At 42.3% G+C, this 27,894-nt stretch overlaps 1 protein-coding gene across 6 annotated transcripts in view; it reads left to right on the top strand.

Moving 5' to 3' along the window:
• camk2d1 (calcium/calmodulin-dependent protein kinase (CaM kinase) II delta 1) overlaps positions 1 to 27,894 on the top strand; it is a 173,435-nt gene that overhangs the window by 68,422 nt on the left and 77,119 nt on the right. The gene's annotated exons all lie outside the window — the stretch shown is intronic.

Raw genomic sequence — 27,894 nt, 5'->3', positions numbered from 1 at the left:
TTTGCTTTGAAAAAATATATATATTCAAAGATTTGCACACATTTTCACGATTTTTTTCAAAAACGGCAGATCTACAAGCTTGTATATCTGCCATTTTTGAAGAGCCAAAATGGTCTAAAATGACACAGATGCGTTCCCGGATTCAATGGGTTAAATACAACACAATACACTCCTGTCTTGTTTCACACGACTAGTTCATCAGGTTCACAGTCTAGAGATGACTAAGTACTCATTGTTTGGCATACTTCTACTCTTGCCGCTTGACATATACTGTGGCATTTTTCCTCATTCCCATCACTGGAAATATCAGCGCTGTCAGGTGGACACCTTAACCCTTTAAGACCAGGAACGCATCTGTGTCATTTTAAGATTTATTTTGTTATTCAAAAATAGCAGATCTACAAGCTGCCGTGTTATGAGCTATTTTTGAAAAATCGTGAAAAATTCATGCGTGTGTGTGTGTGTGTGTGTGTGTGTGTGTGTGTGTGTGTGTGTGTGTGTGTGTGTGTGTGTGTGTGTGTGTGTGTGTGTGTGTGTGTGTGTGTGTGTGTCTTTGCTTCTGGGGAAGCAGGTTTTTGTGTTTTTTGTGGTGCTCAAACTTTTTCATGTCAAACCCCCCAAAATGTTTTTGGCTGCAGACCCCCATCTCAAAATATGTTGTTCCAGGGACCCCCAGAAGCAAAGATTTGACAAAATGTTCGCTTTTAAAAAAATATATATATTCACAGATCTGCTATTTTTGAATAGCCCAAAGAAATCAAAAAAATGGCACGGATGCGCTCCCGGTCTTAATGGGTTAAGTATGTTGAAATTTGGAGGTAAGGCAAGGTTTCTTCCCGACAGCAACAATAGACGGTCCCTGCAGCCGTGTTATGCTTAACTGCCCGTGTCCCCAGACTCCAAACCAGCCCAGGGCGAGGGGCGTCAAACCGTTGTCACAGCTCTGTCAGAGACAGAGTCTCTCATGGTAGGCCGTCTGGCTTCAAGGTCGCGTCGTACCTGTCTAGACGGAGCCGAGACGTGTGCATTGATGACAATTCATTTTATAACTTCCTTTGGTGTGGAGCAGCAGCAGTCTGCACTCTGCGCAGACTGCGCTGCTGGCTTCCTCCACTTTACAGTTTACAGCAGGGGTCTTCAACGTTTTCAGGCCAAGGACCCCCTAGCTGAGAGAGAGATGAAGCAGGGACCCCCTACTCTATATCGTATACAATTGTGTTTCAGATTTTTTTTTGTTGACTTGGTCTGCTCTTTTTTCCCTCTACGCCTATAGCCTCTTTGCCAAAAATAGCAGATCTACAAGCTCACAACGCCTCGCAGCGCGAGGCGTTGTGAGCTTGTAGATCTGCTATTTTTGGCTGAAGTTCTCCTCAGAAAAGGGATGCTAGGGTTCGAGTGGTTAAGGTAAAATAAAAAATCCTATCACACAAAGATTTGGCGGACCCCCTGTAGTAACTCTGAGGACCCCCTAGGGGTCCTGGACCCCCTGTTGAAGACCCCTGGTTTACAGTAAAACAAACTGGTGGTGTGACCAATGACCATTTACAATTAGGAATACTGCTAGTATTATTATTAGCCTATATTTTGGTTGAAACTAAGCCATAAAAAGTACATTCATAATACTAAATGAATATATAAATAAAGTTGAATTCAACAATCGAAAATGTGTTGGCATCCATAGTAGGAATATGTGCAGCGACAAATATCACCCTCCCCGCCTGGCTTTCCTCCAACGTACACACGGATGCTCTGCGGTGGATTCGAACCCCCAGACCCTGGTCTAACACCCCAGTGGTGTTCAGCTACAGCCACCCAAGCACCCATATTTTCCTGCTTTTTAAAGGCTGCACTACATTAAAGTGATAGTTAGAGCCGGCCTTTAATTAAATGCAGCATAACATCTCATCTGCAGTACCGCTCCTTTCTTTATCAGTGGTGAAACTAAACTCTAGTCTACATAGATAATATAAGCATGAATACAAAGGAAATTAAACTTGTTAGGATCTCCCTGCACGTGGGCTTTTCAAGCAGAAGCCGTGCGACTTTGACAAAAGGCTCCATCGTGGATTATTGCGTGTAATATTCTCTGTGGAGGTTCCATATCTCATAACGTAGTACAATGTATAACACTCGCTTTATTATCAATAGCTTGTACTGAGTTTCCCTGCAGTGGATGATGGTGTAGTGCACGGTGAAATTGTCAGCGTTGATTTTGATTTTTTGTCCCCATTTGTACACTCTCAGAGTTAAATGAATGGGCGATGTTGATGTCACAGCAGAGCACACATAGCAGCCCTTGTGTGACCTGTTTGTCACTCGGCGTGTGTGCGTGTGTGTGTGTGTGTGTGTGCGTGCGTGCGTGTGTCACTTTCTCCTTCTCGAGCCACCTGACTAGTATTTGTTTATTTTGTCAGACTGTGTGTCTTTCTGTGTGTGCATTGTCGTAAAGAATGGGCGTGTTTATATTTAGCTGCTAGCGTGTTTACTTTAGTTATTTAGCTAGCTTCTACGTACCGCTGTGTGTGTGGGGGGGGGGGGGGCACCTTGTAGAAAATTGAACCCTTGTCACGCGAGGGTCCATTTTTTTTACACTGTGTCGTCTAAAGGAGCACTTCACCCATTTTCAACCTATCTTCATAAAAATGGTCCTCACTAGCGCTCAATACAAGATGGCACCTTTTCTGTCTACTCACTCACTGTGTGTCAGAGGAGGGCCGTGGACTGCTCAGAAACCTGCCTAGTGCCTACCGATGATGTCACTGGTAGACTGGTAACTGTCCACAGCTCCCCTAGTATGATCAAGTAGGGCGTTAATTTACGCAAAATTACAAAAAGCAAAAAGTTAGACCGTGAAGATAGGAGGTTTCTGCCCGACAGCAACAATGTAGTATCTCCCAACAAGTCTAAAGCTCCTCTGTATTCTGTTCTTTGTTGCTTTCTCCCCATTTATGTCACTCCTGTCTGCCTCTGGAGGCGTGTGTGTGTGTGTGTGTGTGTGTGTGTGTGTGTGTGTGTGTGTGTGTGTGTGTGTGTGTGTGTGTGTGTGTGTGTGTGTGTGTGTGTGTGTGTGTGTGTGTGTGTGTGTGTGTGTGTGTGTGTGTGTGTGTGTGTGTGTGTGTGCATTTTACCTCGCTCTCTATGTCTCTTTATTGTGTTCTCTCCCTCTCTCGCCCAGCTTTCAGAGGCCTCAGATGTGACAGGCAGGGGGAAGTATAGCAGATGAGAAAGGCAGGGGAGGATTAATTCGAGTACACCTCCACTCCCTGCTGTCCACTCGCGCACACACACACACACACGCACGTGCACGCACACACATGCGCACATGCACACAGACACGGTGCAGCCTTGGCAACCTGTCCCACAGGGCACATGCAGAGCCAAGTCTGTGATGCGTTTGATGTCTGGCTCCATGCTGGCTCACCTGTGCGGTGCGGTGACATGCAGGCTCTAGTGGCGCTCTGTCCCCATAATGGGGACACCCTTTGCAGGCTCTAGTAGCACTCTGTGTCTCCAGAGTGGTGGTGACGGCATGTACTGTGCATGTGTGTCGCTCTGGAGGCCACTCTCTGCTTCACAGGGACACAGTCTAGGATTTGAGGCCTATTTAGCTAATAAGCTATTATTCTGTTGGCCTGTACTATGCAAGCACTGTTGAGGGAGGTATAGCAGGGACCCATTTGTGGGTTTTTCTGTTATTTTTCCTACATAAAACAAAATATGAATTGAAAAGATGTTTTATTTATTTTTTAAATAATTATACATATTCTTGAAATAAATTTATAAAATGAATAAAACACTACATAAATCCCATTAAACAAATAAATAAAGGAAGCTTTATTTCTACCGTTTACCTACCTGGTGTTGTCCTTGACTTGCGCAGTTTTAGTTTGTAAAACATTCCTTTAACGGTGAATCCAAAAATGAAGAAAAAACTTGATGAATGGAATTATACTCAAACTGACAACAGCAAAACTATATCAAAAGTCTGTCCAAAACACAGCTCATATTATAATTCAGATTCTGTTCTGCCAAAGTCCGCTGAGAAACCTTATATCAAAGAAGAGGAAAATAAACTTTTAGAAAGACCCGGAATCTAAACCGGCTCATGCATGAAAGACGCGGGCGCTTGGGCCTCGGGTTGAACCCTACGGGCACGCCCATGTGTTTTTATATGGCAAGTATGTAGTTAACAGTTATTGTACTTTGCAGATTTAGATTATTATTACTAAACTGGCTTTTGTGTGTGTGTGCGCGCGTGCATGTTTTGTTGTTTGTATCACAATGCTGAACACGTTTCATGCAGGAAGAGTTAATGTTCTGCTTCAGATGACAGACAGTGTAGCCAGCAGCACTCTGTTTTAACTGAACACACACACACATACGCACGTGTGCACACACACACACACACACACACACACACACACACACACACACACACACACACACACACACACACACACACACACACACACACACACACACACACACACACACACACACACTGTAAAAATCCCCAGTGTTTACTTAACCCTGAGACTGTCAATGTTATCACGCACTTATTGTTGCATCATGCATATGAGGATGCTTTTTGGCTAGTGAAGAACTCATTTCTGAGAGGGTGCAGATGAAACCAAATGGACCCGCAAGGGTCCATTTGGTTTCATCTGCACCCTCTTAGAGTCGACACACTGAGGATTTTCCTGTGCGTGCTCTTCTCTTCTCGTAGAGCCACGTTTGCATGTTATGCAAAACAGCTGGCTCTTTTTGTTTCACTATATACAGTAGGTCATTAACCTCCCCCAACGCACGCACGCACGCACGCACGCACGCACGCACGCACGCACGCACGCACGCACGCACGCACACGCACACGCACACGCACACGCACACACACACAGCATATTAGTTTGAATGTTTAAAAAAAATGATTTCCCCACTGAAGCCACACTAATACAAGCTTGTCATTGTCATTATCATGATGAAATGACAGGAAAGTGTCTGTGTACTCAGTGTCAGTTAATATTGACACTCTGGATTTTGCCAGTGTACACACACACACACACACACTCCTTAAGGTATGGGCTTAAATTAGTGCCAATAATATTTTGTACTTGTAAAAATAATTTGTATTTGTAAACACATTTTGCATTTGTAAAAAAAATATTTGTACTCGTAAAAATAATATGTACTCGTAAAAATATTTTTTGCATTCGTAAAAAAAATATTTTTTGCATTCGTAAAAAAAATATTTGTACTCGTAAAAATAATATGTACTCGTAAATAAAATATTTGTCTTCGTAAATAAAATATTTGTATTCGTAAATAAAATATTTGTATTCGTAAATAATATATTTGTCTTCGTAAAACAAAGTTTTGTATTCGTAAGATAAAAATGTGTGTTGTAATTGTAGAATTACATTTACAATGAACATTGTGACCAGAAAAAAACAACAGCTTGCTCGCTCGAAGATCTGTTCTACGGATTGCAAAACTTTATTTTTGGCACTCTGCACTTCCGGGTCTGAGCCAATCACGTGAGGCCTTTTCCACTACCCAATCATAAAGCTCCATAGGTCTCCATGGCAACATGGCAAACGGGGTTGCCATGTTGCAACCCCAAGAGTTGCAACATAACTGCAACATAATTCCATTGCTCAGGAAAACGGATTACAATAATATGACATTCCCTATAATCAGTAACATGTAGGTGATACCTATGTCTATCAAATATGGTTTTATTGAAAGGCAATCAAAGGCTAGATCGAGTTTAGAAAGCAAACAGGTCATGTCTGGGGGCCTCAGTGCGGCTGCAGAGTTTGATTGAGTGTGAGACTAGGACCCACATGCCATATTTCAAAATGAGCGGCTTCATCGGGAATCGTCCGCGTGTATTTTGCTAAGAGATTGGTTACATAGTTTAATTGATATTAATTTATTAGTGCATTAAATTTCCCCATCCACTTTAATGGGAAAATGTAAAAACTCGATTTCAAGTATTTTTTTTTCAGAAACTGTAAGGGCTAGAGTTACAAGACTTGGAGGGGAGGTTCATAATTGAATCCGAAATTTTCAAAAAAAGAAATACACCAGTCGGCCTCATGGTGGCGCTATAAAAGCCCCCTTTACGTTTTGGCCTATAACTCTTGAACCGTAGGTCGTAAAATAAAAATCTAACACCCCATATAGGCCACGACCATTTGCGTCAGGATAGATTTTCCGCCATTTTGAATTTTCTTCAAAACACACTTTTAGCTCCTCCTCCCACATATTTTGTCCAAATTTCACAAAAATCGGTACACATGATCTCTGGGCCCATGCGATAAACATATCCAAACGGCATTTTGATAATCCTTACTATTCGTCCGTAAATGGCTTCCAAAGTTAGTGGGAGGGGCCTGTTTTACCAAAAATGCCAGAAATCACGAACGAAACGTCCGGTCAATCCCAAATTTAAATCACATGTCGAGGGTGGTTTACTCAACGAATCCCCAAAAGCATTTCCACTTTGACTAGGGGGCCTCACAAATGCACAAAACATAACCGTTTGATGAAAAAACATGATTTTTGGGGGGAACAATCCTTTCAAAATGTAATAAAAGCGATAGGAGTGACGTGACAATATGATTGGCCCGTTACATTTGTGGGAGGGGCCTATTTATTTAGTGGGAGGGGCCTATTTCTTAAAATCAAAACAGCACGTATCACGAAGGCAGGATCCGATCGGCACCCGATTCGAATGGCACGTCGCACGGCCTGCGATGGTATTCCTCCCGGCGTATCCCTCGAGTCCCGCGGCCGAGACCCGCGACCGGCGTCGGCGCAACCACACGCAATTTCCCAGAATTGCTACGCGTCTAGTTTTTATTAAAGTTGGAGACCTCGCACGGTAGTGGAATGTTCGGTCTATGAGCAGAGCAGCCCGCATGTCAAATCGTTAGAGAGGGGAAAAAAAGTCACTTAACACTCTGGACCACCCTATAGCCTAGTTGCATTACCTAGTTACTTTTAGTAAGCAGAAACAAAATAGCAGTTTCATGTTTTTGGTAAAAATGTACCTTTGAGAAAATGACGTGAACAAACACGGCTGTATTTGGGTAGGTTCTTGAACGTTAAATCTTTGTGTGGTACAGCTGAGATCCAAGCCATACTACGTCTCTTGAATAGCCTACATTGTTAGCCTCACACTGTAGGGGTGTGCCGATATATCGTCCCGCGATATATCGCGATACGTTTTCGCGACGATATGTATCGTTTTGGAAAAAAAATATATCGTTTTTGAAAATTTTTTTTTTTTTTTTTTTTTTTTTTTTTTTTTTTTTACAATCATAATAATCAGGCATGCAAACGGCCCCGAAGTAAAAAGAGTGACAACATGTTTTTTTTTCGGGTCAGGTGTCATACTATTTGGATTCAAAACGGCTATTGTAGCTGAAAAGCTACAAGTTTGCATGTCTGAATAATGCAAAAACAGAATTATTTGTTTGCATTTTCTTTTTTTCTCCTCCATATATTTTCATAATAAAAAAAGTGCGTATCGTATCGTATCGAAATCGTATCGAAGTTGTGAGCCAAATATCGTATCGTATCGTTTCGTGAAATTAGTGTCGGCACACCCCTATCACACTGTATTCAATCTTGAAGAGGAGAGCTGCGACAGCTTTCTCATAGACCAGCCACACATGTGCAGTGTGCAATGATCACTATGTAGTCGGCAAAGAAGTTAATGTTTACAAACACAAACCACCGTCACTCTCTAGTCTTAAGCGTGTCTCTATGTACAGTCTGACCCCTCAAGGGCTGTAGCATCGAAAAGGTGGGCGTGGCGAACTTTTGGTGACGCGACGTTGGTACACCCTATAGGTCAGTAGCAGTGCTGTCAAGCCTATAATGCTGGAGGAGGGGGTGGGGGCTTTTTTGTAAAACAGGCCCCTCCCGCAAATTTTGGAAGCCATTTATGGAAGAACCGTATGGACTATCAAAATTCGGTTTGGAGATGTTTATTGCATGGGTCCAGAGATCATGTGTACCGATTTTTGTGAAATGTGGACAAAATATGTGGGAGAAGGAGCTAAAAGTGTAATTGAAGAAAATTCAAAATGGCGGAAAATCTATCCTGGCGCAAATGGGCGTGATTTTTATTTTACGACCTACGGTTCAAGAGTTATAGGCCAAAACGTAAAGGGGGCTTTTATAGCGCCACCATGAGGCCGACTGGTGTATTTCTTTTTTTGATAATTTCGGATTAAACTATGAACCTCCCCTCCAAGTCTTGTAACTCTAGCCCTTACAGTTTCTGGGGAAAAAATACTTGAAATCGAGTTTTTAAATTTTCCCATTAAAGTGGATGGGGAAATTTAATGCACTAATAAATTAATATCAATTAAACTATGTAACCAATCTCTTAGCAAAATACACGCGCACGATTCCCGATGAAGCCGCTCATTTTGACATATGGCATGTGGGTCCTAGTCTCACACTCAATCAAACTCTGCAGCCGCACTGAGGCCCCCAGACATGACTTGTTTGCTTTCTAAACTCGATCTAGCCTTTGATTGCCTTTCAATAAAACCATATTTGATAGACATAGGTATCACCTACATGTTACTGATTATAGGGAATGTTATATTATTGTAATCCGTTGTTTATTTCCTGAGCAATGGAATTATGTTGCAGTTAAAACTCTTGGGGTTGCAACATGGCAACCCCGTTTGCCATGTTGCCATGGAGACCTATGGAGCTTTATGATTGGGTAGTGGAAAAGGCCTCACGTGATTGGCTCAGACCCGGAAGTGCAGAGTGCCAAAAATAAAGTTTTGCAATCCGTAGAACAGATCTTCGAGCGAGCAAGCTGTTGTTTTTTTCTGGTCACAATGTTCATTGTAAATGTAATTCTACAATTACAACACACATTTTTATCTTACGAATACAAAACTTTGTTTTACGAAGACAAATATATTATTTACGAATACAAATATTTTATTTACGAATACAAATATTTTATTTACGAAGACAAATATTTTATTTACGAGTACATATTATTTTTACGAGTACAAATATTTTTTTTACAAATGCAAAATGTGTTTACAAATACAATTTTTTTTTTACAAGTACAAAATAATATTGGCACTAATTTAAGCCCATATTAAGGGCCAAGGAAGAACCTCTGCCCCAAATTGACCTCATGGCTTCATGTTTTTGGCCTATAACTCTTGAACCGTAGGTCATATAATCAAACTTTTTTCAGAGATTCTCAACCTATTCTGCAGAGCACACTTCAACATCTCAAAAGCATTTGTGGCCCACCCATCTGCAGTGTTGCACGATGCGATGCGACGCGTTGTGAACTTGTAGATCTGCTATTTTCAAATGGCTGATGTATGTTTACAGTGCTCATTTGGCCCATAGTAGCTTCTTTTGGGCTTGTTTTCCTAGACCTGGTTGCTTGTTTCTGTCACAGAATCTGGCAACACTGCCCGTCTGCCGACACCTACGTCGCACAGCCGAACCGACCAATATATGCCCATATACTGTATGGTGATCTCTGTATTCGTCCAGTCTGTGACCCTTTTATGCCCATATACTGTATGGAGATCGCTGATGTCATCAGTATATGCCCCTATGGGCATGCCCCCTTTTGTGCCCATATATGGAGCTGACTGATTTAGATTGTATTAAGGATCCCCATTAGCTGGTGCCATAGCAACCAGCTATAGTCTTCCTGGGGTCCACAAACATACAAACAAATACAGGTATTTAAATCAGGGTTCTTCAACGTTTTTCAGGCCAAGGACCCCTTAGCTGAGAGAGAGAGATGAAGCAGGGACCCCCCCACTACATATTATTGCATAAAATTGTATTAACAGCACTGTAATCAGTGTTGTGGAAATGAATGGGTTTGTTTTATTTTTTATTTTTATTTTTTTCATGTTAATGTCTATTTCAGGACATTTAACACTTCACCTGCCAGAGTTATTTCAGATTTTTTGCTGTTGTCTGCCAGAGATTTTTCATTGAAATTAAAAAAGTACTCAGGAGCCGAGATACAGAATTTTTAAGTTTTGAGTTAACAAGGAAGTGGATGGGAGTCTAAATCTTCGAAAAATCATATCTCCTTGGTCTTTGGGTCAAATTGAAAATATATATATATATTTTTATTTTTCAATAGAACGCATTTATGCGATCTTGGCGGCCAAGTGCGCTATTTAATAGATCGCATTTATGCGTGATTGGCAGGAATTGAGTTAATCACTTAATCACTTCAATACAAATGTGACCTTTCACTCTCTACTTGGTCTGCTCTTTTTCCCTCTACACCAAACCTTTTGGCTAAAAAATAGCCGATCTGCAAGCTCGCAGCGAGACGTTGTGAGCTTGTAGATCTGCTATTTTTTCTCCTCAGAATAGGGATGCTAGGGTTCAAGTAGCTAAAGTAAAAAATTAAAAGTTCCTATCACACAAAGATTTGACGGACTCCCTGTTGTAAACCTGAGGACCCCCTAGGGGTCCTGGACCCCCCTGTTGAAGACCCCTGATTTAAATGATTAAATGTCAGTAGTACTCGACACACAATGCATATTGAAACTAACAAATAAGGTTGCCTAAATTACATGTGAGAAAAGAACAGGAAACAAAAATAAAAAACTTAACATTGACTGTAAAATGCAGCAGAGGATTCGAGGCAGGTTATTCCAAAAAGACAGTCAGAAACATCAATTTTTTTCCCCCCCAACCTGGGTCACAGCGCCCTGAACATAGTATTCTTCATGTTCTTACTTATCTGTATCACAATTACAACTAATGTGAGTTCTGGCAGCAGGCTAAAGAATGCCAGCATTATTGGTCACTCTCACACTGTCCATTGGACTCATGATTCATGTACTTTTGAAAACAGGTTTTAGCTGGTCTGGTTGCTTGAAAAATTAGTCACAACCAGGGCACTGTGACCCAAGTTGGGGGAGGGGTGTTTTTGACTCATAGCAGTAAAGCGGGGGGGGGGGGGGGGGGGGGGGGAATATGCTGCTCATCATTGTCCTTTCGAAATTCTTACTTGTGCAGGGGTATTCAATGTTTTTCAGGCCAAGGACCCCTTAGCTATATTGTATAGTATACAATTGTGTTGCAGATATTTCATAGAATCCATGGGGCTTCATAGGGTAGACTTGTTTGACAGCACCAGCTTCAGTGTATGTTGGATTCATGTTCATGTGTATTTTCAGACGTTTAACCCCTTAAACCCTCAACACTTAGTAAACTTGACCTTTGGCTCTGTACTTGTTTTTTTCCCTCAAAACCAAACCACGTGCCAAAAATAGCAGATCTACAAGCTTGTATATCTGCTATTTCCGGTTAATGTTACACTCAGAAATACCGCCTAGGGGTCACGGACCCATTCCTTAGTGGGTTGGTCATCTTTTTTTTTAATTTATCCCACAATTTTGTAACCCATTTTTTCACCCAGTGCCAATTGCCTATGTCATCTTGGGCGCTACACTCCCTCTGCCAGCCTAGGGAGAGCCTAGAGCCGAGCTCATGCCTTCAATTCACGAGAGCTAGCTAGCCGCTTCTTTTCACCCGACAGGGGGGAGTTTCCCTGGTTAGACGTAGTGCGTGGCAGGAACACGTTATTCCAACCAGTTCTTTTCCCCTCCATCAGGCGCCCCGGCTGACCAGGGGGAGGCAGTATAGAGACCAGGATTACTGCATGTTTTGGTGAGGGTACCTACCCGAGGAGACACGGGGAGAACATGCAAATTCCACACTGAGAGGCCCTTGGTCCTCTTTAGATTCACCTACCTCAATAGATTCACCTACCCCGGGTAATAAAGGATAAATAAAATAAAGAAATGCAGAGGCTCTGCTTTGTAGACTGCATACAACGATAGCACGGCCCAGCCTGTGTTTTGCAGCCTGCAAAATGTGTCCCGACTCCCATGTGGCCAGGGTCTTAATGAGGGTCTGTCCCAGAGCTGCCACCTTCTGTCGCACCTTTCCTTTCTTTTGTTGCCCTTCCAATTTACATCTCTGTTGTTCCTCTTCTTTCATGTCACCATTTTGTTCTCTCTCTCTCTCTCTCTCACACGCACGCACGCACGCACGCACGCACGCGCGCGCGCGCGCGCACACACACACACACACACACACACACACACACACACACACACACACACACACACACACACACGCACACACACACACACCACATTTTCTATATCTTCATTTCTGCTTGCTCATTTTCATGCATCACCAAACACAGAGCGACAAACAAAACTAAAACGTGTCTATTTAAATTAGCTTTGCGACTTGGTGTTGAGGGTGAGGAAAACCCCACATTTTATCATCATAACCTATATCATAACTGCATTTGTAAACAAGACAAACTTGTTGGTCGAGGACTCAGCGAGTTATGATGATTTTAATTGTGGGGAGAGACCTCCTGCTTCAATAGACATAGCAGTACATGGGGCATATACCGTGTGGGGGGGTTTTGGTATCATTTTGGGGGTCCTTGACATGAAAGAGTTTGAAAACCACTGATATAGAAACATACGTTTTTCAGAAAACCGTTAAACAGATGTTGGTTCATTAATCCAATTCCAGCATGATGCCGATATCATGAGGAGGTGGTGGGTGGTGGGGGGTGCCCTGCAATGAAAATAGCTGCTGCTGCCCCCGTTTAGCGTGTTGTGGCCTGACTTCATGTGGGTTGTGGAAATGGGCCACCTCCTCCCAGGCTTGAATCCAGAACGCACCACTTTTTTCTTAAAAAGTTTGCGTGTCACATGTTCCTCCTAAAACATGTGGAATGCCCCTGACGCCATCCATTACATTATGATACATTATGTATCATTGGTCTCTTTCAAAACTGGCCTGAAAAAAACAACGTCTATCAGGAGACCACGAGAGGAGGTAAATGTAAATAGGCTCTATTCACAGCAGCCATATTATGAAGAAATGCACAGGTGTTACCAATGATACTAATGAAGGCTCTTTTCCATTCTGGTCAAACAGAGTCAGGGTGCTGATGTGGGTCTAAAGTTGGGGTCCAGGGACCCTCATGGGCTTCCAAATGGCCCCTTACGGGTGTGTAACTCTGAGAGTGTACAAATGGAACCAAATGGACCCTGTTCCACATGCTGTTTATACCACCGGGGCTCCCTCTTTCTTTGGTGTGTCGCCCGGGTGGGCGTGGTCATATTGCCTAACCCTAACCCTAACCAGAAAATATGCCCAAACTTTTTTTGGGTCGTGACCCAAAAGAGAAATGTCTTCCTAGGACCCAAACTAGTGAAAATAGCCGATCTACAAGCCCACAACGTGTCACATTGCGACGTGTTGTGACCTTGTAGATCGGCTATTGTCGATACTTCTATTTTCACTACTTCTCTTCGGCTATTTTCACTACTTTTTTATTGCATTTTTTAATGTATTTTTGGGTAATTTAGAGTTTTTTTTTATGAAACATTTTGAAAAAATAAACGAAAAAATAATTTGAGAACATTTTTGAAATATATATATATATATTCTTTTTTATATTTACTTGCGAGTCACGACCCATAAAAAAATAGTCCGTGGCGTTTGGGAACCCCTGCCTTGACCTAACCTCTAAACCACGCCCACCTGAGCGAAACACCAAGAGGGAGTGCCATTATACCACCCTCCCCACCCGGCTATCCCTCCTCCAAACATTGTGTTCGCCTAGAGGGGCTCGACAAAGTTTGACGCACAACCTCCGTGGTGGTGGGCCGGCCAGGCACGTTTACCACTGCTGCGCCACCCAGAGCGCCCCATCAATTCCCCGTCGCTATAGGGGTCCCCGGACCCCCCTCGTTGAAGACCCATGTTTTTTTTTTTTCAGAGGATAATAAGTTCATGCCTGTGGCTTTTCGATCCAAATCAATTTACTCTGAGGCCGAAGGATAACTGTAAATAGAATGTCAACATGTCAGCCGTGATGATAGTATGATGTATACGCCTGGCTTATTGCTCAATGCTCAGGGACCCTCAGAGCAGCGAGGGGGGGGTGTTTGTGTGTGTGTGTGTGTGTGGGTGTGTGTGTGTGTGTGTGTGGGGGGGGGGGTGGTCGTGTTGAGGCTACAGACGGCGAGCGAGTACTACTCACGCTCTAAATCCTGTTATGTCACAGATTAGGAGCACGCCACACGGGGAGTGGGGGAACAGTGGTGTAAAGTAACTAAGTACATTTACTCAAGTACTGTACTGTAATTCTTAGCATTATACTTCTGCTCCACTACATCTCAGAGGCGAGTATTGTACCTTTTTTTTTATACATTCTATGCATTTGAAAACTTGTGAAACGGGACATTCTGCATAATGACTACTACTTTTGATATTTCAAGTACATTTTGATACCGATACTTTTGTAGTTTTACCCGAGTATATTTTGAATTCCGGACTTTTACTTGTAATAGAGTACTTCTACATTGCAGTATTGATACCTTTACTTAAGTAACTTAACATATATATACTTTTTTCCGCCACTGGTGTGGGTGTGTGTGTGTGTGTGTGTGTGTGTGTGTGTGTGTGTGTGTGTGTGTGTGTGTGTGTCCACAAGTATAGTAGAACGTGAGAGATACACATTGTGAGAACCATTTTCCTATTACTCACAACAGAACAGATTTGGGGAGTTTATAGGTTTACAATTATGAAAAGATTCAGGTTATGCCTGATTTTATACATGATGTTGTGCACCAAAAATAGCTGATCTACAGGCTCACAATGCGTAAAAATGGCAAACCGATGAGATAGTGTGTGTGTGTGTGTGTGTGTGTGTGTGTGTGTGTGTGTGTGTGTGTGTGTGTGTGTGTGTGTGTGTGTGTGTGTGTGTGTGTGTGTGTGTGTGTGTGTGTGTGTGTGTGTGTGTGTGTGTGTGTGTGTGTGTGGGGGGTTTCAACAACTTAGGATGCCCAAAAAGGAGGCAAAAAGGCTGGCAAAGTCTTGTGCTATCTCTGCTATAATTGGCAGTCGCCTAATCTGAGTTCCCAGAAGTTTTCGCCAGCTCTGGCGAGGAACTTCTGGGCCAGAGCCCTGGTATTTGTGGACGGGATGTAATTTACGCTCAGAATCTGAGCGGAAACGCCTCTTACCGGTCTGAGGCTGTGCAACTCGTCTAAAAAGTCCGACGAGAGGCAAACATCATTACACAACAATGGCGGGCGCAATTTCTCAAGGGGAAATTGCTTCCCGTCGATTCTTTTTAAATGCAACACCCACTGCATGTGGATCCCGCCCCCTTTTCTTCACTGGCTGTTGATTTGAATCACAACGCAGTGGCCGCGCCCCTGCTGTCCAAGCTCCGACGCCCAGACTCCCAGACTAGCAGTCGCCATACATGGCGGAGACGCTGTTACTTATACCTACAATATAGAGTACTGAGTGACATGCCTATTGTATCATGAAAACATATGCCATGTGCCATTTTGTGAATGTAACCTTACTGCACCTACAGTATAATATGTGTGTCCCTGTATGTATTCTCCTTTATGTGGACATAAATAAATGGTGTGTGTGTGTGTGTGTGTGTGTGTGTGTGTGTGTGTGTGTGTGTGTGTGTGTGTGTGTGTGTGTGTGTGTGTGTGTGTGTGTGTGTGTGTGTGTGTGTGTGTGTGTGTGTGTGTGTGTGTGTGTGTGTGTGTGTGTGTGTAAGGTAATGAAGTCAAATAGAGCGAGGCCAGCTTTCGCCCGGCGACCGGGATTAGAGCTCTCCCGGCAAAAGCACATCCCATTGGTCTGATTAGAATTTCACACACGCTTGCAAACCCGATAACGTGGTTGGACGCTACGGCGGCAGTGACCACATATCTGGCTTTCTGACGGCATGACGAAGCCCCCCCCCACCCCTGCAGGCTAGATGTGGCACTACATGCTACCATGGGACGCATTATAATATAACCACACTGTCCATGGGCCATACACACACACACACACACACACACACACACACACACACACACACACACACACACACACACACACACACACACACACACACACACACACACACACACACACACACACACACGTGCAAGCACACAGTATCCTACAAGCACACAACATCACCGAATTACTTTGAAATGATATTCGTTATTAGTTCGCGCATGTTAAATTACTGACATTTTAGGCTCCGTTTCAACAACAACAGCTATTATTGCGCCACTTAAGCTTTTTACCCAGGGGGCAAACCCCCCCTTTTTTTGGAAACCTGCATTTGCCCTGCCATCAAAGGTTGGCCACCAGAAATAATATCTATGACCCAGTAGGATCACAACCTATATGGACAACCCGGTCAATTTTTTGCTGGAAATCCAATATGGCCGCCTCAATATTGGCCCCTATCAGAAAATAGCTTTGGCGATAACTTTTGAACCAGATGGGCTAGAAATGCAAACTTGGTGTCTATTTCATGGTTTCAGAGCATGAGAAACTCAATGGAATACTTATCTTTATGACCTGGACCTTTACTTTGCATATTTCCAAGATGGACGCCACCCGAAAATGAGTTTTACTATGACTTTTACAGTGACAGCTAACTGTTATGGCAAAAAGTCTGCTTTTTAAGCAATATGAACACATTTGGTCATTTTGAGCTTTCATTTCTATGTTGTCAATATGGCTGCAGTCATAAATAATGTATGGTATTACATTTTTGCTCAGATTCTATCTATAGTTGTGGGGATGATTGCAGTGAAAAATCTGAGAAAAAGCCCACAATGTATCTTATGTATCATTTTAATAAACTAACTATAATATAAACAGACACATGCACACTCCAAGACTTGCCAAAAACTTCAACTTTAGGGCTATACAAATTAACATAGTGGTATGCATTCAAGTAACATAACAAAATATAGACTACTTAGTGACAAACAGAGTAAAAGCGGATTTGAGGTTGCCTACAAAAGGTTCATTTTGACCTCTATGGTGCTGTCTTGCCTGCTTCTAAAGCCAATGATACTATGGTACAATGCTATTCACCGTCACTGTTGTCACGTGTTGCACTGATCCTGCTGCATCGTGTATCCAGTCCCTGTCAACGGCATCCTAAGTAGCATGGAATTTCCTTCTTTGCACAGGAACAGTTTTTCTGGCAGCCTTTGATACAGCTGCATGATATTGCCTTGTTCATTGACACAGCCCAGGCTGGCTCGGTAGATGCAAGGGGGACTGCATTGCTAGCACTGAGAGACCATCCATACTCTGCGAAAGAGGGAATATCCGGCTTGGCGATGTGTGCACATTTATCTATTATGGTTGCTAGAGCAGTTCTTCTCAGGTGCAGGTCAAAGGAATTCTCTGTCGGGGGCAGCAGCTTTAAGAGGGTTGATGAACTATTGAGGAACTTGTACACTCTAAGCTTACTCAGGTCAAAATCCTCTGGGTGGTCCGCTTTGGATGTATATACAGCAATTGTGAGGTCTTGTGCCTGATTGATGACGTCATCTGAGAGGGAATCAGAAGAGTTTTCACCAAACTCCTCAAGTGCAGGGAGATCCAGACACATGCTGGCCTTGAACCATGCCTTCTTCCCAGTGAAGAAGGGATAGCTGGTGGTATCTCTGCCACTTAAACTATGGATAAAGGGCAGGGCACGACACCGTGCGAGCCCCAGTGCTGATACCATTTGATGGATAGGAAGGTATGAATTTTGCTCTGTTCTCACCCACAGCTCTGGAAGGCATCTGAGATGGGTTGCTTTATAGTAAAGGCACATGATGATGATGTCTGTGTCATTGGCATGGATGACAACTCTGTCAACTTTGTCATTCTGGACACTGTACAGGGTGTGGAGTATTATTCTTGTATCAGCCTCCTGTTGTGTGGATTCTAGTGCAGGGACATCTTCAATAGACCCCTCCTTGATCACCACACTCATTGTCTCTTCTTTAAACCCCCCACCCAGGTAAAGATGTGTTGGACCAAGGGCCGACTTAAGTTTCTCATTTTCACACCATTCGTCACAGAGGAAACTCAATAGGTTTGCCTTGTTAGCTGACACAGCAAAAAACTCCCGAGGATCTGAGCTGTGTAATGCATACTGACTTCATATTCTTTCGAAGGTTTTGGTCGAGCATATCTGTGTTCTTGCTCAGCTGTCTTAAGACTAGGTCCACTGTACCGGTCACAACAGAAGTGAATGATCTCTGTGCCAGCAGGCACATCATTCAACAGCAGACGTTGGTATCGTTCAGCGATTGTTCCAAATGCTTCACCTTTCAGGAACGACCAATGGCGTATGGCATACATGGCATCAATAACTACTGCTGTTTTTCTGTCTTCTGTAGGCAGGTCAGGGATGCATGCAACTTTGGTCTCCTCTTTCAGGACCTTCACAAGGCTTGCCTTGGTACCTGTTCTCATCCTGCCATCTTCCTGGAAGAGGGAAGGGGGGGAAGTCACTGCACTCGTGGTTGCCTATAAAGTCAACAAGGTTGAGTCCCCCACCACTGGCTATGATTTGGGTTATGCGCAGGAGGGCAGTAATTTCATTGCTCTTGCCAGGTGCTGAGGTTTTCCCCTTCGATTCTTTGGATTTTGTGTTTTGAGTGTGGAAAGTGTTAAGCTTCATTATGCTTGTCTTCTTCTGATCACTGGACAGTGATTCACACAGTGCCTTCAGACCCAGTTTGTTCACACTCATCAAGTCGTCCTTGACTGTGGAATCAGCACACTGTCCTGTAGATATGTTGATCATGGATGATGTGCTCACTGTAAATGGGTTAGTCTCCACTGCTGCCATGACCTTGACTACCATCTCTGCATCCCAGGTTACACGACTCTGACCAGACTCATGGTGTGGGTTGGAGGAGTGGAGGTGGAGCATAGACTTGAGCTCTGCAGAGATAGCTGCAGCGAGTGGTTTTGTGTAGACCCATTTTGTCCGGGCAGCAGGGCTGAGTGTAATGCCATCCAGACCGCTTGCTTCCTTGGCATCAGCATTATAGGTCTGCTCCAGTAGCATGTCAAAAGCAACACTGTTGTGGCTGCCATCTGCTCGTCTGCCAACAAATACACCTGCCATCAGTGCTTCATGTACCTCTGAAGCTGTTTCTGGTAGTTTCTTCATCTCAGCCAAATACAGAGGTAAAGATTGCTGCCCGTACTTGTAGTGGCCTGCTGCAGTGAGGTAGGGTAGCATTCTTGCTGATTCACAGAGATGTCCTGTCCAGTCACCTTCCCGATCGTAGTAGATAAACCTTTGGAGAATATCTGACATCTCCAGGAAGGTTGCCCAGAGGACTGCAGTTGGTTGCCCATTCAATGATTCCTGAAAAAGCAGCAGCTGCTTTCCTAGGACTGCCATCTCTGGACGCCTCGCCTGTATAGCAATGCAGTCCCCCTTGCATCTACCGAGCCAGCCTGGCCTGTGTCAATGCACAAGGCAATATCATGCAGCTGTATCAAAGGCTGCCAGAAAAACTGTTCCTGTGCAAAGAAGGAAATTCCATGCTACTTAGGATGCCGTTGCCAGGGACTGGATACACGATGCAGCAGGATCAGTGCAACACGTGACAACAGTGACGGTGAATAGCATTGTACCATAGTATCATTGGCTTTAGAAGCAGGCAAGACAGCACCATAGAGGTCAAAATGAACCTTTTGTAGGCAACCTCAAATCCGCTTTTACTCTGTTTGTCACTAAGTAGTCTATATTTTGTTATGTTACTTGAATGCATACCACTATGTTAATTTGTATAGCCCTAAAGTTGAAGTTTTTGGCAAGTCCTGGAGTGTGCATGTGTCTGTTTTTTATTGTAGTTAGTTTATTAAAATGATACATAAGATATATTGTGGGCTTTTTCTCAGATTTTTCACTGCAATCATCCCCACAACTATAGATAGAATCTGAGCAAAAATGTAATACCACACATTATTTATGACTGCAGCCATATTGACAACATAGAACTGAAAGCTCAAACTGACCAAATGTGTTCATATTGCTTAAAAAGCAGACTTTTTGCCATAACAGTTAGCTGTCACTGTAAAGGTCATAGTAAAACTCATTTTCGGGTGGCGTCCATCTTGGAAATATGCAAAGTAAAGGTCCAGACACACCTAATCATAAAAATAAGTATTCCATTGAGTTTCTCATGCTCTGAAACCATGAAATAGACACCAAGTTTGCATTTCTAGCCCATCTGGTTCAAAAGTTATCGCCAAAGCTATTTTCTGATAGGGGCCAATATTGAGGCGGCCATACTGGATTTCCAGCAAAAAATTGACCGGGTTGTCCATATAGGTTGTGATCCTACTGGGTCATAGATATTATTTCTGGTGGCCAACCTTTGATGGCAGGGCAAATGCAGCACACCCCCCTTTGCCCCCTGGGTATTTAAGGAGAATATCGTCTCTGTCAGGTGGAAACCTTACACGTCCGAAACTGTTTCGGGATTCAAATACAAGAAAACGGCAAAAGCAGCAGATCTACAAGCTCGAAAAGTGTCGCTACGCACCGCATTTCGAGCTTGCGGATCTGCTGCTTTTGATACTTTTGTGTGACGCTGTAGTATGATCAAGTAGGGGCGTTAATTTACAACAAAAAAAAACACAAAGAGTGTAGAATATGGAGATAAGAGGTTTCTGCCCGACAACAACGATATAACTCGGGTCAAGACAAAAATGTATTGGGATTCATAGGCTGTATTCACAGCAGCCATATTATGAAGACATTCACAGGTGTTACCAATGATACTAATGAAGGCTCTGTTCCATTCTGGTCAAACAGAGTCAGGGTGCTGATATTGTGCATGTTGGCTCACTGGAAACACTCTGTTACACCAATGGGTCTACAGTTGGGGTCTAGGGACCCTCATGGACTTCCAAATGGCCCCTTACGGGTGTGTAACTCTGAGAATGTACAAATGGAACCAAATGGACCCATGTGTACACTCTCAGAGTTGTGGGGGTCGTGGAAACCACTGTGCTAGACTAAATGGAACAGAGCCTTCATTAGTATCATTGGTAACACCTGTGAACAGGGTCCCCACGGTCATGAAATTCCTGGAAATATTTTGAAATTAAAAAAGAAATAATCCAGTACTGGAAAAGGTTTGGAATTGATCAAACTTAATCAAAGGTCCTGGAATTTATCAAGGGTCCTGGAAAAATATTTGGCTATGCATTGTTTTTGGCTATTGATTTTTTTAAATACAAAACCTTTTCATAAACATGTATAACATTACACGAAATATGTAACATAAGTAGTTTTTCGCCGACTGTGTAACACCCCATCCGCACTGCCAGCGATGCGACGCGACGAGAGCGGGCGATGAAATCTCATTCAAATACATGTTTTTGAATGAGACCGTCCTGACCTACCGCAAGCGACAACGAACCGTGCAACGACGTCGTCCACCCCTCCTATTTTCGCTCGCAGGCTCTATTTGAGCGAGGTTTCGCGGCTGTGCCCCACCCCCAAACACTTTTTATTGTTTTTTATTTATTTATTTTGCTACACTGCCTATCTTTGGGCATTGTACATAGGAGTAAGAGACACATTATTGCGCTGAATGATTGTTATATAGGCCTGGGAATTGGGCTAAATATTCTGGAAAAGTTTTGGAAATTCATTGCTAAAAATGTGTGGGGACCCTGTGTGAAGGAAGTGATAATATGGCTGCTGTGCATAGAGCCTATTGGGGCTGAGTACTTCATCCACGACTATTTAATCAAGCATTAATCAGAGAGAACGACCCACTCCACTCTTCATGTGGACAGCAGTGAGTGCCTCCTCACTTGAATTACACAGGAAATTAGACCCTTCATGAGTTTTTTTCTGTCTTGCTTTTTTCGACCGATATATAGGTTTGGCCGATACAGTATATCGGCCGTTATTTGACATTGTTGGTGACATTTCGTAACAATTATGCAGCCGTATGAATGTTTTCCCTATTGTAAGGGCTTTGAAATTGGCGGCCCTATATTTGAGTCCTTTTCCTATTTGGGGCAAAAATATTTTAATAGGGTGGTTACACATCGTCGCTGTTGGGCAGAAACCATATAGCTCCGTATTCATTTTTTGTAAATTAATGCCCTACCTAATAATACTACAGCGTCACACAAAAACATCAAAAGTAGCTGATCTACAAGCTCAAAACGTGGCGCGTTTCCACCAGACGGAGACAATATAAAATTCAGTTCGTGTGTGTGTGTGTGTGTGTGTTTTATATTTGCTTGTTTTGCTTGTTCAATCAATTAAAGTTAGTATACGTAAAGTTAAAGGTTCTTTTCATAATATTGAAGTATAAATGATAATTTATCAAACAGTTATTTGGGTTTATTTTTTATTAATTTATATATTTTTCATTTTGTTAATATAAGTTATATCTTCTCAAATAGAAACTTGAACCAAATCTAGTTTGTTTCCCCAAATAGATTTCAGGATTTTGCCCCCATTTTTTGTCTTTCACTTCTCACCACCACTGGGCTGTGTGTGTGCTGCGGGGAGTAGAGTAGAGTAGAGTAGAGTAGAGTAGAGTACTTGTCATATAAACCAACACCACTTTCTGACAAGAGGTTCTAAGTAGCAGTAGTGCGGGGGCCTGCTGGAGTTGAGCTATGATGTTAGCACTGGCGATGCACTTAATGCAATTTAACCACTTAAACCCTCTATTCTGAGTAGAACGGACCTAGGTTGCAACTGTACTTGGATCTCTTTGATATCATCTACAGTACACCAAATGTCACATTTGTGACACGTTGTGGGCCTGCAGATATGCTGTTTTTTTTTTTTTGCTAAAGTGGAAGCTGGGGTTCAAGTGGTTTAATGTCGCACTCGGTGGTGGAAAAAGTACTCGGATATTTTAGTGAAAGTGTCAATACTGTAATTTAGAAATACTTTGTTACAAGTAAAAAGTCCGGAATTCAGAATTGACTTATAAGTACACAATTATTGATATCAAAATGTACTTAAAGTACCAAACGTAAAAGTACTAAAATGTTTGAAAATAGCAGATCTACAAGTTCACAACGCGTTGCGGCTATTTTCATATAGCCTAAGATGTATAAAAAAAATAAATATCAACTACATGTAGTGGAGTAAAATTATAATATTTGCCTCTGAGATGTAGTGGAGTAGAAGTAAAAGTACTGAACATTGGAAATGCTCCAGTAAAGTAAAACATACCTCACATTTGTACTTGAGTACATGTACTTAGTTACTTTACGCCACTGGTTACACTGCTTTCTATCCTGCAGGAGTTTATGATGGATTGCACACAACAATTTGGCCTCTCATAGTCACCGAGTGCCGCGCTATGAGCTTGTAGATCTGCTATTTTTGAAAAATCGTGAAAATGTGTGCAAATCTTTGAATATATATATATATTTTTAAAGTGAACATTTTTAACTCAAATCTTTGCTTCTGGGGGGTCCCTGGAACAAAATATTTTGATGGGGGTCCGCAGCCAAATACATATCATTTTGGGGGTCCTTGACATGAGAAAGATTGAGCACCACTGATATAGAAACATACGCTTTTCAGAAAACTGTTGAGATTTAGGAGACTCGGCTTGAAGTTGTGTCTGCTAGTGTGCAAGGCAAAAACTTGGGCGCGCCGCGTTTTCTGCTTGTTACTCATAAAAACAGCGTGTACTTAACAGCTTAACTTAAAAAAACTGACATTTGAGATACTGTGATTATGTGTACTCTGTCACAGATCACGTGACACTCTTAGGCTGACGTTAAATCACTGACCTTTATTATTTTCCGCATGAATGGAAAGCGCCCCGTGGTGAAAAGCATTGGAGCTGTGCTGCTGAGAGAGATCTCTGATAGTGTGAGTGAGTGAGTGCACTCCTCCTTTCCCCGGAAGGCTGTTGTTGTTGACATTACTCTACAATCATTAGCAGTATAGCAACAGCAATAGGCTCTATGCACAGCAGCCATATTGGAAAGATATTGGGCCTCTTCTTACTTCCTTCACGGGTGTTGCCAATGATACTAATGAAGGCTCTGTTCCATTCTGGTCAGGGTGCTGATATCGTGCATGTTGGCTCACTAGAAACACTCCATTTTGGTTCCCAAATGGCCCCTTATGGTGGGTGTGTAACTCTGACAGTGTACAAATGGAACCAAATGGACCCTTACGGGTCCATTTGGTTCCATTTGTACACTCTCAGAGTTATGGGGGTCCTTGAAAATAAGACAACCACTATGCCACACTAAATGGAACGGAGCCTTAATTAGTATTATTGGTAACACCTGTGAAGGAAGTAAGGAAGGGGCCCAATTCATTCCTATTGAGTGACTTGGGAAAGTCCTTTGTTGCCAGTAGCTATCAGGCTATACAACCAGTGGAAGAAGTACTCTTTGTGTTTTACTTAACGAGGCCAACACATATCCCACAAGCCAGGAATTGAGAGAACATTTAACTGTCTTGTTTTTCATTCACATCAACTTTTGACAGTGCAGTTAATCGGTACTTTGCTACTTTTTTTTCTTTTCTGCAACCACACAGCTTCAGTATAAGCTGGTCGAATGATGCGCTTGTCATGTTATTCTGTCCGTTCAATAATGCAAGGCACGTTGTGCATTTTCTGAAAGATGCTCCACAAATAAAACGTTTAACTCATTTCATTATTCGTCCTTAGAGGAAAACAGAAGCTGTAGGGAGAGAGCTTCACACACACACATGTCAGTGAGTAGACATGGTGCGACCTATATTTATACTTTAATCAGTCACCGTATGTTAACGAGGCCTTTTAATAATTTAAACCAGTGGTTTTCAACCTTTTTCATGCCAAGGACCCCTAAATTGATATCCATTTGGACCCCCATCTGAAAATGTTTAATGCCAGGGACCCCCAGAAGCAAAGATTTGAGTTAAACATGTTCACTTTTCAAGATGTTTCAAAAATAGCAGATCTACAAGGTCATAGCGAGGCACTCCGTGTCAATGTTGTTAGTTACTGGCAGTGGTTTAAAGTAACTCAGTACATGTACTCAAGTATTGTACAATTTTGATATACTTTTAATTTACTGGAGCATTTCCAATTGTCTATACTTTTGCTTCTACTCCACTACATCTCGGAGGCAAATATTGTACTTGTACTCCACTACAATTATTTGAAAACAAAAGTTACTAGTTACTTTGCAGATATAAATTATGACATTATAAAACATACATTAACTACTTCAGCCCTATTTTATACATAGGCTATTTGAAAATAGCCGACATACAAGCTCGCGTCGCGTCGCAATGCGACACGTTGTGAGCTTATAGATCTGCTACAGTACTTTCAAACATTTTAGTACTTTTACTTTTGGTACTTTAAGTACATTTTGATACCAATACTTTTGTACTTTTACTCAAGTAAACATTTTCCACCACTGGTTACTGGGAAGTCGAATGTCAAGAACTTCCACAGAAATATGAGTTAGAATCTCAAGGGAAACTGTACCGGATTGCCTGGTTGAGTCACCATTATTAGGAAATGTGCCCATAATCAATTGCATGTGTCTGCTCGCTCATACATCAGTTGCAATGAATCCGTTAACATGAGGTTTTTAGCTCTGGTCCATAGACCATAGGGCTAACAGTTAAATAGTAACTGTTAAAGGGATAGTTCACCCCCAAAATGACTTTTTTTCTATCGATTAGTCATCCCATGGAGACTTGAATTCATGGATATTTTTTTTGTTTTTGTCGCATTCCTAAGCCAATAGTTTGGCCGCCGTTCCGGTAGGAGACACAAAGAGTCTCCTTTGTGTCTCCTACCGGAACTGCTGCCTTCCGGTCTGCTGGTCATCAAATATGTGACAAAAACAAAAAAAATGATCCATGACTAATCGATGTTCTTTTTTTTTTTTTGTGAACTATCCCTTTAAGGGCTTGATTTAATTCACCTCGAAATAACACATTGAATTAAGCCCTCCAAATTAATTAAGCCCTGAAATAATGACTGCCCCCACAGTCATTATTTCACTTTCAGACTGAATAATGGAGTGAAACTAAATGAGAATTCAGTCTGAGTGTCAGGCTAGTATGATCAAGTACTGCGTTAATTTACGAAAACTACACAAAAAGTTAAAACATGGAGATAAGAGCTTGTAGATCTGCCATTGTCGACAAATCTTCACCCCCCAGAATAGGGACACTAGGGTTCATATGGTTAAAGACGGGGTGCCGTGATTTTCAGTGATTTTTTTCCCCCCCTAAAACATAATCATCAGGTATTATGGTTATACTAGGAGGAAGAGTTTTTTCAAAAAAGTGTACAGAAAGTGTTAAAATTATGTTTTTATGTGGACACGCCTCCAGTTCAAGTAATTATACCTGGTTCTCACCTTAGCACCTCCTCCACCACCTTAGCACCACCCACCTGTCCTAGTCCCTCCTCCTCCTCATGCCCACACCTGTTGTGATATGTTAATGAGGGGGAGGGTATATTTTTACTATGTCACTATATGGCTGTTTTTCTATTGGCACGTTTGACCCGCAAGGTTTCAGCCTCCAGGAAGAAACTCAAAATAGTCAGAGAAGACATACAACACCATAAAAACACCACCAGAGGGCTTAATGGAGTTCTATCAACCTCATAGACACATGAAAAACAGAAAAAGTGCAAAACCATGGCACCACCTCTTTAAACAATGGTGACAATTAACGCCTCCTATAACATTACAGTCCCCGCCTTCAGTGAAAGGTTCAGTGATTTGACACCAGGTTAAACAGTGGATTTAAGGACCGGTCTGACCGGATCAACCAGCCGTATAACCTTTTCACTTTTAGCATTACCTTCACCGTGCCAAAGATTTCCTGTACAGCGTAACATTTCCTATACAGCATAGCATTTCCTGTACAGCAGTGGTGGAAGAAGTACTCACATTTTTTTCACTTAAGTAAAAGTATCAATACCACAGTCTAGAAATACTCTATTACAAGTAAAAGTCTGGTGTTTAAAATTGACTTGAGTAAAAGTACAAAAGCATCTGGAATAAAATATACTTACTGTACTCTCATTATGCATAATGTCCCATTTCACAGGTTCAGTATGTATACAAATCTTTTGAAAAAAGCTGAAGTAGTAGCGCTAAAGTGTTTAATGTATGTGTTTCGTAATAATCATCAAAATCTACAAAGTAACTAGTGACTCAAGTTTTCTAATAATTGTAGTGCAGTAAAAGTATAATGTAAGTCTACCAAGTCTTAGAGGACAACATTGTTGATGTGGTCCGCCCATGTGACACCCAGTGCCATCCGTAGCCAGGAACCTCTCTCAGAAGGGTCCATGTTTTACACTCTTGAGCAGGGGTCTTCAACGCTTGTTCAGGCCAGGGACCCCTTAGCTGAGAGAAAGATGAAGTAGGGACCCCCCACTACATATTGTATAACATTGTGTTGCAGGTTAAACTTTTTCCTAGGTTTCATAGATGGCTTCATAAACTTGTTTGACAGCTCTGCCAAGCATTGTGCTGGATTCATGTTAAAGTGTATTTTCAAACATTTAACCACTTAAACTGTCAATACTTTAGTAAACTTGACCTTTCACTCTGTACTTGGTCTCTTCTTCTTTCCCTGTACACCAAGCGTCTTTGCCGAAAATAGCCGATCTACAAGCTCTGCAGCGCGAGGCGTTGTGAGCTTGTAGATCGGCTATTTTCGGCTAAAGTTCTCCTCAGAAAAGGGGATGCTAGGGACGGGTTCAAGTGGTCAATGAAAAAAAAAAAGAAAAGATCATATCACACAAAAATTTAGCGGCCCCTCTGTAGTAACTTTGAGGACCTCCTAGGGTTCCCGGACCCCCTGTTGAAGACCCCTGCTCTTGAGGTTAAAGGGACAGAATTTCAGGGTACAGTAGTGGGGTCCTTGAGGGAGTTCCAGGGGGTCCCCAGCTAAATGATGAATAGTTAAAGTAGCACATTTTTGCACACTCTCAG

This window comes from Gymnoscopelus microlampas (assembly GCF_963454915.1).
Source record: "Gymnoscopelus microlampas genome assembly, chromosome: 19".
Lineage (NCBI taxonomy): Eukaryota > Metazoa > Chordata > Actinopteri > Myctophiformes > Myctophidae > Gymnoscopelus > Gymnoscopelus microlampas.
This window is presented reverse-complemented; position numbering and strand designations above follow the sequence as displayed.